The sequence below is a fragment of the Anolis carolinensis genome, chromosome 3 (assembly GCF_035594765.1).
Source record: "Anolis carolinensis isolate JA03-04 chromosome 3, rAnoCar3.1.pri, whole genome shotgun sequence".
Classification (NCBI taxonomy): domain Eukaryota; kingdom Metazoa; phylum Chordata; class Lepidosauria; order Squamata; family Dactyloidae; genus Anolis; species Anolis carolinensis.
In genome coordinates, this window is record NC_085843.1 from 32,596,958 (window position 1) to 32,611,397 (window position 14,440).

Genomic DNA, 14,440 nt, shown 5'->3' on the forward strand with positions numbered 1-14,440 from the left:
TACATCCAGCTGAAAGCAACTTCCTCACAGGAAGCTATTTTTATATGTCTGCAATGATCATTCTTTGTGATTATGTATGGAAAGAGCAACTAAACTAAACTCATGGAAAAAAGCCAAGCTGAGTGAACAACTGGAATGGTATTCACTGCAAATGAAATACAGGAGGCTCAAGATATTGTGGAACTTAGATTAACGTGCAAAGAACCAGATGGCTGTGTCTGGTTAGCCCATCCGGCACAACACAGGACAAAGGGTCATAAGACTACTAGAAACTCTGTTGGGTCAAACCAAAGACATATCTTATCCAGCTGTCATGGCCATTTAGAAACCTCTAGGAAGCTCAAAATCAGAACTTGAAACTAATAGCTTTCTCCTTTGTTCCCCAGCATGACTGGCGTTATTCTGATTGATTCTGGAAGCTCAAGATATCCACCCAGTGGCCATGCTGACTGGATAAGTGAATGTTGTAGTCCAACCCCATCCCCAAACTCATATGAGCCGTGATGGCGCAATTGGTTAAACCTTTGTATCAATTGTTCTGCTGACCTGAAGGTTGCCGACCCGAATCTGCCAGATGAGGTGAGCTCTCGTCTGGCAGCTCTAGCTTGCATGGACATGAGAGAGGCTTCCCAGCTGGGCAATGTCTCTGTAGATGACCAGTTCTCTCACACCAGAAGCGACTTATACGAGTATGTTTTCAAGTCGCTTCTGACACGATAAAAAAATCCCCAAACTCCATTGATAACAATTGAGAGTGCTGTCCTCAATGAATCCCATGAATCCTAAAATTATAATGATTCCATAGTTAAATTTCAGCGACTCTATATTTTCACCATTGCCGTACTGTGATGGAAAATGCAAGATATCCATTTTAGGAGCTATTATTAAAGACCAAAGAACACTGTCCTACTTAGGGAACTGGGAAAACTAAAATTCACACATCAGAGTAGCCAATTGTTTTGCCACGTTTTTTCCCTGTACAATTAATACTTGTTTTTGACAAGCAGAAATAAAAAGATTCTTGCATAGAGATGACAGTGGCATATATGGCCAGGATTTTGGTGGTATTAAAGGAAGCATGAGGAGTAGAAAGTAATTGAACTCATGAAGCTTTCCTTCCAAACTATTGAAAATCTTCCTGGCCAATATATCTCATAATAAAAAAAAACCCTCTTGAGAATGGGAATAAATTATTGCAGCTGGTGATGTGAATAGCCTGAAAGGAGTATGCAGAAACAGAAATATCATTTGGATGTTTAAAGGTGGAAAACCTAGAACTGCAACCTCCTGGCACCTTTGCCTATTCGGAAAAGCACCATATTAACTTTGTTTGATATATAAATGTGAACAAGGGATGGTGAAAAGAGAATGAATGTAGCATCACCATTAAGACTAGCCAATTTTTATTTTGGCATGAGCTTTCACGACTTCAGATGTAGTACATCTGAATATAGTACATCTTCAGATGTAGTACAGAGTGATATCCAGGCCTCAGTATATAAACCACATTTATACAGTTATGGGAGTAGGATGCAATATAATAGGATCCAGATTTGGCTGATGCAGAGTTCATGGTGAAGTGGTTGGGAAGTTGATTTCAACTCAGGAGACCAGGGTTTGATTCCCTGCTCAGCCATGGAAACCCACTGGGGGGCCTTGAACAAGTCACATTATCTCAGCCCCAGAAAACTCTGTTGTGGGGTTGTCACATACTGGAAATAAATAGAAGGCACACAACAATAACAAGAGTTGTGATGCACATTTGTTCTGCCAAACAAATCCATTTTCAAAACAGACAAACAAGTGGAAAGTCCACGTCTGCCTACATGTCACGTCTGCCTACAAATCTCCCCAATTTGTTCTGAAGGGTTCTCCAACCCTATAGAGCAGAGTTGAGGAGGCAAATGGTGAGGAGGGGGAGTAATATGAAAGAAGGGGAATTTGCTCTTATAGCTGTAGTTATGCCGCTAGCTGAAGAACACTGTTGGAGATAAACTTATAAAATGATCTCAGCCTCCTCCTGTAATCTAGACAGGCTTGTCCATCAATCCATTTGAAGGCTCTTTATCACAAGCAGAAATGCAGCAAATTGCAAAGAGTGACTTCAATACTGTGTTGGTTTTTCAAATTGCAGTAATACGGCAAGGCACTACTGAAGTCTTCAAAAGGCTATCAACTCACACGAACACATCCTTCCACTAATGGTATTTTTTAGCCCCATGGAGTCACCTTTGAAAAAAATGTCCTCACAAAACTGTCAAAAGAGACCACTTTCAGTGAAATATATTTCCTTTCCCCAAATGAATGTTTTGGCTCTTTGATACCTTGAAGATGCCTTGTGCCATATTAATCAGAAACCTCAACCAGCCTGCAGGTACATTTCTGGGGAGTTTTCACATTTAGTTATCAGGTGTGTGTGGGGGGGGGGGGGGAGTATGCATTATTTATGGCCTAGCACCTAACACCTTTTTCTTTGGACTCTTACAGATGCCTTTAAATGTGGATGTAATGAGGCTGTTGATTAGTGCCAAGGGACCTATGGAAGGATCACAGCTATTAACTGGAGCGGAAACTTTGAACAGCGGTAGAAACCGGACTGGTATGGAGTGGCCTTAGAACCACAAGAGCTGATGAAGTTTTTCTGGAAAGTGGGGATTGTGGGGTTGGATCCCTCCCTCAAAAATTGGACATCCCCCCCCCTTCTCCTCTGCCTGCAGGCATGTGCGCTAAAGTGCCCTTTAGTCCCAACAATGCCTTTCCAGAGACATTGGAATCATATATCTGAGAAGGACTGCAAGTTACATCACTGCCACATAAAAATACAGTGGGCTTTTGATATTAACTGGGGTTTGGCTCTAGTACTTCCCCCTACCCTGTGGATACCAAAATCTGTAGATCAGTGGTTCTCAACCAGTGGTTCTCTGGTGTTTTGGCCTACAACTCCCAGAAATCCCAGCCAGTTTACCAGCTGTTAGGATTTCTGGGATTTGAAAACCAAAACGTCTGGGGACTCACAGGTTGAGAACCAGTGCTGTAGATGATCAAGTTACATTATATGAAACATAGTAAAAGTGCACCCTTTATATGAAATTGCAAAATTGAAATTTGTTTTTTGGATATCTTTAAAAAATATATTTTCAGGATGTGGATAGTGGACTCTATGGATGCAGAATCTATCGATATGGAAAGCTGGTTTGTAAATTGCTAAAGCACTGCCAGATGATGAACATCCAGCTTCTGAAGACTTCGAAAGGAGAATCCACTCCCACCCTGATACGGTCTGTCGCACTGTTTAATGGCTTTACAGTCAGCAAATTCTTCCTATTATTTTAAAATTTAGAGGAATCCCTTTTATTGCTTAATCCATTGTTCCGTGTCCTAGTCTCTAGAGCAGCAGAAAACAAGTGTGAACCATCTTCTGCATAAAATCCCTCCAGGTATTTAAACATGACTATCTTGTTACCTCTTAACATTCTCTTCTCCCAGCTCTCGAAGCTCCTTCTCATAGGACATGGTTTCCAGACTATTTACCATTTTGGCTGCCCTCCTCGGAACCCATTCCAGCCTGCAATAAATTAATTTTTTGCCAGAGATTGACCACAGAGTTGCACTGGAAGACCTAGACTGCCAAATAATTCAGTTTGATAGAGAGAACATATGAATCAAATCCATGAATAATCAAATCCACAAAAGTGAAATCTGCAGATGTGGGAGTCAATTGTACTTCAAATATGCTATTTCCAAAAGCCACGTTTTACTAAATGTACATCTTGGTTGTATAGTGTCAACATATGCAGAGAAATTGATAATGAATCCTTGTATTTGAAATTTAGAGAAGGGTGTTTAGAAGTCCCTGCCATAGAGCTCTAGAATCTCACCAGCCTGCAAACCCCAGGATTATGCAGGATGCAACTATGATGGTTAAGCTGGAATTATAGCGCTATAAGTATATAATGTGAAAGGGCTCTTTAGTGCAATACTCTTTTCACAGCAGTGACCAAGTAGGGTAGGTCACTCTGCAAGTAAGGAGCTAACCTATTTTGCTAATCAGTGTTTGGGTTTATTTGGCCTGTAGGTCATGTTTTCCTTCCCTGTCTACCTCACCTTGCTGCAAGTTTCCTATATTTGCAATTAAATTCTCTCTCTTTTTTTGTCTCAACCATTTTTGCAAGGAGACAGGGATAAGTACAACCACCTATTGTGAAAGAAATATATATATCTGAGGGTGGCAAGAAAGGGGAGCCCCTGCCATATCTTGTTAGCAAAGCTGGCTTTTATTAGGAGAGGCAGGTTGTGAATGAGCCCTGTGTTCCCCGGGTCTGGAATCTGGAGGATGAACAAAGTTTATATATTCTGTGATGAAATCATAGCTAGCAAGAGCCCATGAGCAGAACAGTTCAAAGGCTTGGCTTCAAGGAGGCCAGCCAACATATGGAAAAGCTTTGCAGATGGAGGGAAGTGATTGCCGAAAAGGGACAAATGGTTCTTTCACTGAGAGAGCCTTGACTTTGAAATTAGAAATGCACAGCTCAGAGACAGTACCCTTCAACTCAATGTAAAACGGTGCCAAAGGTCTGGCTAGTAGGCTTGCTCAAATAATTCGATTTCCCCGTTACCCGTTATTAATTCGTTACTTTCGTTTGTTTTGAAGCAATATACGGCCTTGATTGTCCACACGTCTGGATATCGCGGTTTCGAACCGCGAGAGGCCGTTTTTTGTTATGTCGTCGTTTTTTTCGTTAGGAAAAAAAGCTTTTGCAAATCACCCAAACTCCCACCATTCCTAACAGCCTCAGGCCCTTTCCTTTTGCCCCTCAGCAAAAGGGGCGTCACGGGCTCAGCCAATGGGAGGGGGCGAGGGGGAAGGAGGCCGAGGAGGAGGAGGAAGACGGAGGGGGGAAATGGCCGCCGCCGCCGCCTCGCTTCAGCTCAGGCCTGGTGTCTCTCTGTGAGGCGGGAAGGCGGCGGATGGAGCCGGGAATGGAGAGACCGAGAGAGACAGAGACACGCAGAGATGGAGGCTGGCGCGGGGCCCGGCGGTGAGGAGGAAGAGGCCCGGGATGCGAGGGGGTGTGGGCCAGGCCCGTCCTCGGCTGCTCCCGGGGAGGGAGGGAGGGAGGACTACGACTCCCAGGGGCCCAGATTCGCACCCTCCCTCCCCCCAATACAGGTCTCCATACGACGCTACATGAACTTGAATGGATACTGTGGTTGTGTTGTCGAAAGCTTTCATGGCCGGGATCACACTGTTGTGGTATGTATGTGGCCATGTGCCAGAAGCATTCTCTCCTGACGTTTCACCCACATCTGTGGCAGACATACTCAGAGGTTTTGACGTCTGTGCGAAGCTAGGCAAGTGGGGTTTATATCTGTGGAAGGTCCAGGGTGGGAGAAAGAACTCTTGTCTGTGGGAGGCAAGTGTGAATGTTGCAATTGGTCACCTTGATTAGCATTGAATAGCCTTGCAGCTTCAAAGCCTGGCTGCTTCCTACCTGGGGGAATCCTTTGTTGGGAGGTATTAGCTGGCCCTGATTGTTTCCTGTCTGGAATTCCCATTTTCTGGGTGTTGTTCTTTTACTGTCCTGATTTTAGCTTTTCTGTAGCTAAAATGCATATAAAATTGATTCTATAGGGAGGATAAATGATTGGATTTCAACTCCTACAGCTTAGCTTTCTCTGCCAATAATGGTACCATACCAAACCAAAGATTCTGTAGCAGTGAGCCATCTTGGATATTGTAAGGGATTTATTATTATTATTATTATTATTATTATTATTATTATTATTATTAGACCTTGCTCCCAGGAAGGTGCCTTCGCTGTGGCTCCCAACTTATCTATCTCTACCTTTCCACATATTCTCCACATTGTGTGTATGTGTATGTATATTATATATACATGAGCCCCGATGGCGAAGTGTGTTAAAGCACTGAGCTGCTGAACTTGCAGACCGAAAGGTCCCAGGTTCAAATCCCGGGAGCAGAGTGAGTGCCCGCTGTTAGCTCCAGCTTCTGCCAACCTAGCAGCTTGAAAACATGCCAATGTGAGTAGATCAATAGGTACCGCTCTGGCGGGAATGTAATGGCACTCCATGTAGTCATGCCGGCCACATGACCTTGGAGGTGTCTATGGACAACACTGGCTCTTGGGCTTAGAAATGGAGATGAGCACCAACCCCCAGAGTCAGACATGACTGAACTTAACGTCAAGGGATACCTTTACCTTTACCTATATATACACACACACACACATGCAGGGACTATATATATATATATATATATATATATATATATATATATATATACACACACACAGTATATATCACACACACACCAATTTAACAAAGTTTCAGCCACAAAAACAAAGTTTCTGAAGTAGAACAATGACTTTCACAGTAAAGACAACCCAATTTAACAGGAAATAAGACTTTCAAACCAGGAACAGATTTCTGCAATTATTAAAAAATGGTTTATTATAAAAGCTATGAAAATTCGCCAAAAATCAGAGGATAAGGGAAACGTTCCAAATTTTGGTGAGCTATCAGTGTTAAATGTGTTCTACCACTGTACCAAGTTTGAAGAAGATCACTCAAAAAATGAGGGTGGGAGAATCCTGTAAAATCTCCCCTCGTGCTGTTTTTTTTGGCCACTGCGCATGCGCGTCCGCCATTAACGAATTAATTTCGAAAATAACGAATTTTCGTTAATTTCAAATTTTTTGGGGGGCAAAATTCGGAAATGACATCAGAAACGAAACGCTGGCGCCCCCAGCTTTTGAAACGAGTTTAGAATCAATTTTTTCATGGATCGCTCAAGCCTACTGGCTAGCTTTGCCCTCCATACATGCATATTATCTACATCTAAATTATCTGGTTTAACCCGTTTTCAGGTGAAAACTTTCACAGAATCATAGAGCTGGAAGAGACCACAAGGACCATCCAGTCCAACCCACTGCCGTGCAGGAATACACAATCAAAACACTCCAGGCAGATGGTTATCCAGCATCCAAAGAAGGACATTCCACCAACTCCAAGAAAGTGAATTCCACTGTCAAGCAGTTCTTACTGTCAATAGGCTCTTCCTAATGTTTAGATGGAATTTCTTATTATTCGGTTTGAATTCATTGCTCCATGTACTAATCCCTGGAGCAGCAGAAAACAAACTGGCTTCGTCTTCAACATGACATCATTTCAAATATTTAAACATGGATATCATTTCACCTTAAATATTTAAACATGGGGCCGGGCTGTGGCGCAGGCTGTTGAGCAACTGCAATAAATCACTCTGACCATGAGGTCATGAGTTCGAGGCCAGCCCGTGGTGGGGTGAGCACCCGTCAATTAAAAATAAAAAATAGCCCCTGCTCGTTGTTGACCTAGCAACCCAAAAGATAGTTGCATCTATCAAGTAGGAAATAAGGTACCACTTATAAAAGTGGGGAGGCAAGTTTAACTAATTTACGACTTGGAATGAGGAAGTGCCATCAGAGTGGATGATGAAGCAGCTGCTCCCCCCTGTGGCCAGAATTGAACATCCCCTCAGGAGAAGGTTAAATTGCCTCTGTCTCGGTCTCTGTTTGATGTGTTTATGGGCATTGAATGTTTGCCCTATATGTGTATAATGTGATCCGCCCTGAGTCCCCTTCAGGGTGAGAAGGGCGGAATATAAATACTGTAAATAAATAAATAAATAAATAAAATATCATTTCTCCAGCATAAACATACCAAAATCCCTAAGCCACTTGTCATATAACATAGTTTCCTGACATTAGATTAAAAAAAACTCTCATTGGGACATGTTCAAGATTGTCCATACACTTCTTGAATTGCAATGCCTAGAACTGGACACTGCAATATTCCAGGTGAAGTCAGACCAAAGCAGAATAGAGTCATACCATAACTTTACCCACTGAAATACTATATTCCTATTGATGCATCATAGAATCAGATTGGCTTTTTAGCTGCTGCATCTCATTGTTGACTCTTATTCAGCTTGTTGTCTACTAGGTATCTCTTCACATGGCCCTTTTGGACTGTGCCATTTCGTGGAGCCCCGCACAGCCTCCATCCTTCTCCCATCATACTGTTGGCACCCTGTTTTCGTCCCCATCTGATGGGATAAAGGGTGGCAACGTGTGTTGCCCCACTACCCTTTCCCTGATCATAGGGGAAAAGGGGAGTGAAGTGTGAGTAGCTCTGTTGGAGCTACTCAAAACACACTTTCCTCCCCACGGTAGTGGAGGAAATGCCTTCCGGCACTTCCCTTCCACTTTGGGAGGAATGTGGGCAGGGTCTGCCATTCATCATCTGATGGCACTCGGCAGGCCCTGACCAAGCTGCAAATAAAAGCGGCAAAACGGGGCTATTTTTCCCTGTGTGAAGAGGTGCTAAGATTCCTGGATTCTTTTCACTGGTATTGTTGTCAAGCCAGGTGTCACCCATCCTATATCTGTGCTTTTCTTTCCTGCCTAAGTATAGTTCCTTACATTACTTCTTGTTGAAGTTCATTTTTTGTAAGTTTTGGCCCAGCTCAGTAAACTTCCTAAATCAGACGTTGACCAGTGAATCAACACATAAGTAAATTTCATTGGTGTCAGGCTTAGCACCGCAGGGTAAACCACTAAGCTGCAGAAAATCCTGCTGATCAAAAGGTTGGAAATTCAAGCTCAGGTCAGGGTGAGCACCCACCATCAGCCCCAGCTCCCTGCCCACCTAGCAGATCGAAAACAGAAATGAGAGTAGATAAATGGGTACCGGGGAAGTAATAAAAGGGGCCCATAAGGACATTCCCGCAATTCGATCAGAAGGACGTCTATGAATGGCAAAGCTCCTCGGCATGGAAGATGGAGTGACAGCATCCTCCATGGCTGGAGTCGAGCACAGCCTCCAGGTGCCGGAAGAGGAAAAGATAGGGAAAGCCTTTACCTCTGTTTATTTATTGTCTGTCCTTGTTAATTGTATAACAACATTGAATGTTTGCTGTATATATGTTCTGTAATCCATCCTGATTCCCCTATGTGAGAGAGTGGAATATAAAGAAGGTATATTATTGTTGTTGTTGTTGTTGTTGTTGTTGTTGTTGTTATTATTATTATTATTATTATTATTATTATTATTATTATTATTATTATATGTTCTAGTTGGCAATAAAATTCCTGTTACAACCTATTGTTCCAAGCATTTTACCAGTGCTGTGTTTAATATTAGTGCATTTCCCAATCAGATATTGCTGAACTACAACTGTCATCATCCTGCACATAGCCTAATGACATTTAGGATCTCAATGCTGGGAATGGATGACTTAGAGCTTCTGCGACACACTTCAGAAACTTCTTTCACCCACAATATGAAAGAAAGGTCTAGGTGGCTGATAATATAACGTGCATTGCAATATAGATGTCTTTCATCCTTTCTGAAATCAATAGAAGCAGCTCTGACACAACAAACTAGTCCCTGCCCAGGGTGTATGCTTTGAAAGGTTGACAGTCACCAGATTTCCAATGTCGGAGATTTCCATGGCAACCCAGCACAGTTAAGGAAGGACGTCTGCAAAGATGCATCCCTGCAGCCTTTTTGTAAGGACGGTCTAAAAAAAAAAAATTCTGGTGTATCTCCTTTTGCAGTGTTGGCTCTTCAGAAGGTAAAGGAGAAACACTATTCCAGAACATGAAGACCAGTTCATCTCAAGTTGATTCCTGTCCCCTTTTCTTGACAACATCAGCCTGGAAAAACCATAAATACACAGAGGAGTTACATTATATTACTACCAGTTATAGAAATACCAAATGCCATGCGATGCACGTGCCCCATTACAGTCTACTCTACATGGTCATAGGCTCTAATTAAGCAAATGAACAGGTTGAGTCAAAATGAGTTAGAGATATTTAGCAAGCAGAACCATTGGTGACGTATACTTGTTTGTTTACATGTCTGCTTTGCAGTTGGAGTAAGGAATTCATTTCAAGAGTCTTAGTGCTTCTCCAAATGGGCCAGAGTTTGTTCTATCAGAAAATCCATTTCCTTCATGAAAACTGGATTCCTTGCTCACCCTGACCCTGGGAAGTGGCTTCCTGATCAAATTTGGATTCACATAAAAGCTCTAGTATAGTCCCTGAATAGGGCTTCTCAGATACTGAGGATTTGTGGGTTAAAACCTGAAACGTGGACGCAACCCCACCTGTGATATCAACTTAGACAGGTCCTGCTGTTGTCAACAATGTAACAAGGAGCAGCCTCTGCTGAAGCATAATATGTGAAGGTGGTTAATCAAACAACATACTTTTATAACTATGGATTTATCATGCATTCATGTCAGCCTTAGTGTATGACACTGTTGTGGTGCTGTAGACATATTGGGAATTCAGTTCTTTTGTCTGCTGGGAGTACAATATGACTCTATATCCATGGGAATACATTCCCAATTTCACAAAAGCATGGATAATAGCAAACCCTATTAAAATGAAGGATTTCTGGTCCAAGAATACCATAGAGTCCCACTGGAGGACCTGAAAAATGCCTAGAGATGACATATTTTGTCAGACATGGATAAATGAAACTATGGATTCCACAGATATGGGGTCAAACTGTAACTTTTTAGTGGAGCCCTTTCTCACTATGGTTCAGTAACTAGTCTGAATGAGAATGTCTCAAACTGTTTCATTGTGAGAAGGACTGAGTAGTGGAGGTGGTAATATGGTTTCCAAAGGAAATCGCTTTTAAGGAAGCCTCAAGCAAACTTTGGTGCTTAGTGTGGGGAGGACAAGACTTTTGAAAAGAATAGCTATGTTTCCTGGTCTGTTTCCTATGTGTTACATTCTTGAAACTCTTTTGAGGCTTTTTTGTTATCACTTTTTATATAAATGGTTTGCTCTTGTAGTGTTTGTTCTTATGTTGATTTTTTTGTAAGTCGGAACAGGTACATTTGTTAAGTGTAACTCCGCTTTGGCTAGCATAAGAGAGGGTTAACACTCCTGTGGTGTTTGTTTTGCTGCCAGTGCCCCTGATCAGAAGATTTCCCTTCACTTTCTGTCCCTGTGATAATTGGATTTTGAAAATGTTGTCTTGTTGTGAAAATAAGGATCAATGGAGACACCTTTTACCCCTGATAACTCTTTCAAGAGTGAATTTCCCCTCCTACTAGGTACTCCTACTAGGAGTAGATTATTATCATTTCCTATTGTCTCACCCCTGTTCTTAACTAGGAGTCAATGTAAATCGGATGTTTGTAATTCGGAAACTGCCTGTACTGCTATAATACTGTGACATAATTATGTTATTACGGCTGTGTTTTTAAAAACAGTTCAAAGAAATCAATTTGTGACAAAGAGGCAAGGCAGAAAATTGGGGTGTGAACAGTATTGTCATTGTTACAGAATATATAGTTCATAAAAGAAAACAGTTGATGTTATGTTATTAAGGTGCAAATGTGATGAGGGTGTGATGTGCAGAGTCAGCATTCAGCTGTCTTTGTGATTACGGGTGAAGCCAATGGAACAACTCAGAAAAACTGATTAATGTGATAAGCACCTAAGTATCAACCATAGTTGCATAGAGAATGCCATTCATATAAAAAACACCACACCTACTAAGTGAAGCAAATAGGAGTATGCCACAATTAACAAAGGAGATGTATACCTGGAGCATTTATTTATTATGTTTACTTATATCCCACTGTTTCTCTTCATGTAGAGACTTAAAGCGGCCACTGAGAAGAAAAGCCCGCTCTCTTGTTCCCACCAACAGAGCTTGAGATGGAGGTGGGACCGAGAGAAGGGCCTCTCCTGAAGATCTCAAGGCCCAGGCAGGTTTGTACAAGGGGATGCGGTCAGCCAAATAGCCTGGGCCTGGACCATCTAGGGCTTTAAAAATCATAACTACCAGCACTTTGAATTGTGCCCGGTAACAGATTGGCAGCCAGTGGAGCTGCTTCAACATGGGGGTTGTCTGCTCCCTGTAGTCAGCCCCAGTGTGCAACCTGGCTGCAGCCCTTTGGACCAGCTGTAATTTCCATGCACTCTTCAGAGGCAGCCCCACGTAGAGCACGTTATAGTAATCCAGATGAGATGTAACTAAGGTGTGTACTTTCTTTCACAGAAAAAAACACAGAAAGAATAGGGCTTGGTTCCAACAGCACTAATGAGTAAAACTGCTTTATATCTTTCAGTGAACTTTCTATTGTAAACTAACGATATGGACATATTAAATGAAACAACAGGGTCAGATAAACCTGATCTAATATCCAATATCATAACCTAAATGCCCCCTCCCCCCCAAAAAAAAGCATCCAGAGATGTTGGAGGCAGCCGCTGTTAGAGAGGAAAGGAAGGCTGAGCAGGTAGAAAAAACCTTTGTAAAAAGAAGTTTCTTTGGGTTGCTCTGAGTTTTCCAGTCTGTATGGCCATGTTCCAGAAGCATTCTTTCCTGACATTTCACCGACATTCACAGGCATCATCAGAGTTGTGAGGTATGTTGGAATCTAGGCAGGGGGGTGTATATATCTGTGGAAGGTCCACAGATATATAAAGGAGTTTCTTTGTTAGATGCTTTGTCAACTGAGTTAAGCCTATACAGAGAGACATCTTTCAAGGCAATAGTCTTGCCCTGACATACCTCCTTATTATCCTGAGGACCAGAACAAAGTAAAAAGACTCTGAGACTCAGTGCTAGGTTTGGAGACCTAACCATCCTCCCCCTGAAAAGTCCTCCTGAAGCTGGAAAAAGGACTCTTGGGACTCTTGGTTCTAAGCTCTTCCATCCCCATAAGACATATTAGGGTTTTAGAGCTCTTGTGGCTATATGAAGAACAATGAAGATGTTGTTGTTGCTGCTGTTGTTATTATCATTTTGTATTAAGAGTAAGCCTAAGACATAAATCGAGCCAACTTGGAAATCTTTCAGCAGCCTCACTCAGCAAATGTACAGGTCTTCCATGGCTACAGCAACATTTTTATTGCATGTGCCCCACTCGTAAGAACCGAATGCTCCAACTGCAAGACTCTTTGCTACCTGAGACAGATCAGCAAATGAGAATTCTCCACTCATTGAAGATTGCAAGCATGTGACACCAGCCAAATTATTTTGGTACCTCGGGTGTACTTTGCTTAAGGGCAGAATGGGCTCAGAGCATACATTAACCACTGTGCATTGCCCAACACCCTGCAGGGTTTTCCTGTCTGGCGGTTTAACATTTTATCTTTTCAGGATGCATTTGAAGATTCATCACATCCATTCTATGATTCAGCAGTAATGGGAATAACAATTTTTCTCCAAGGTCCACTTCCATGTAATCATATTCCTTCCATACTTGAGCTCTTGTTTCACATCCTCTCCATCCTTCAGAGTCATAATTTTTTAATCGCCTTCTCTGCATCCTGTTGACCTGCTTATCATTGCTCAACGATCAATTCTGGAAGCTTATTATGACAGGTATAACAAGTTCCTGGGCTTGGAGCTACCTACAGTTAGCAGCCCTGCTTCAGCGGCTGATTATCATAATTACTCATGGATAACTTGCGACAGCTATGGAATAATTTGAACGGTGGAACTGCAGAGGGCAAAGCAAAGGAACCCTGAAATTAACAATGCTTCACCACACTAAAAGGCATGTTTTTATCATCTGGATGCTCTTTCCTTTAAGCCACATGTTAACAAAGAGCCCCGTGGCAGTTAAATAAGAACGGTTCGTGCAATCATATACATTTACAGACACGTTCCCGTCTCCTTATTTCAACTTGTATGTTTTACCTGTCATCATCATTATGGCCTCTCTATGAGATATAGAGAGAGAAGTACATTAATCAAAAGGCATCTTATTAATACAAGACCTTGTTAAAGGAATTTACCGTGTTTATTTAAAAATGTAAAAGGCCATACATGTCATATCGTGGATTGAATGATGGTGAAGAACCAGAATAATATTATTCTTTCTTTTTAAAAAATATTCTAGGAACAACTTTTCTATTTATTTTAAAATGTTATAAATTTTAGCCAGAGTATAATGAATTAGAGATGAATGTTAGTTAACATTTTCAGGTTCTGGTGTGCATTAAAGATTTATTAGTCTCTCTGTTTTAGCAAATACATCATAAAGCAGGATCCAGATCCTTATTTAATTACATTACTTTACATGTTACTTTACAACTTTGGAAGTCTATACCAATGGTTCTCAACCTTCCTAATGCCACGACCCCTTAATTCGGTTCCTCATGTCATGGTGACCCCCAACCATAAAATTATTTTCGTTGCTACTTCATAACTGTAATTTTGCTACTGTAATGAATTGTAATGTAAATATCTGATATGCAGGATGTATTTTCATTCACTGGACCAAATTTGGCACAAATACCCAATCCGCCCAAATTTGAATACTGGTGGGGATGGGGGAGGGATTGATTTTGTCATTTGGGAGTTGCAATTGCTGGGATTTATAGTTAACCTACAATCA

General features: G+C 41.7%; 1 long non-coding RNA gene across 2 annotated transcripts; it reads left to right on the forward strand.

The window, feature by feature from the left end:
* The first annotated feature begins 391 nt into the window (after nucleotides 1–391).
* On the forward strand, nucleotides 392–9,174 carry LOC107982681 (uncharacterized). Of its 2 annotated transcripts, none has more exons than XR_010004094.1 (3): nucleotides 392–579; nucleotides 2,488–2,648; nucleotides 3,142–9,174. It is a non-coding gene; the product is annotated as an uncharacterized LOC107982681 (long non-coding RNA). The 2 variants fall into 2 exon arrangements; XR_001730136.2 differs by having other exon boundaries at nucleotides 2,488–2,599.
* Nucleotides 9,175–14,440: the final 5,266 nt, after the last annotated feature.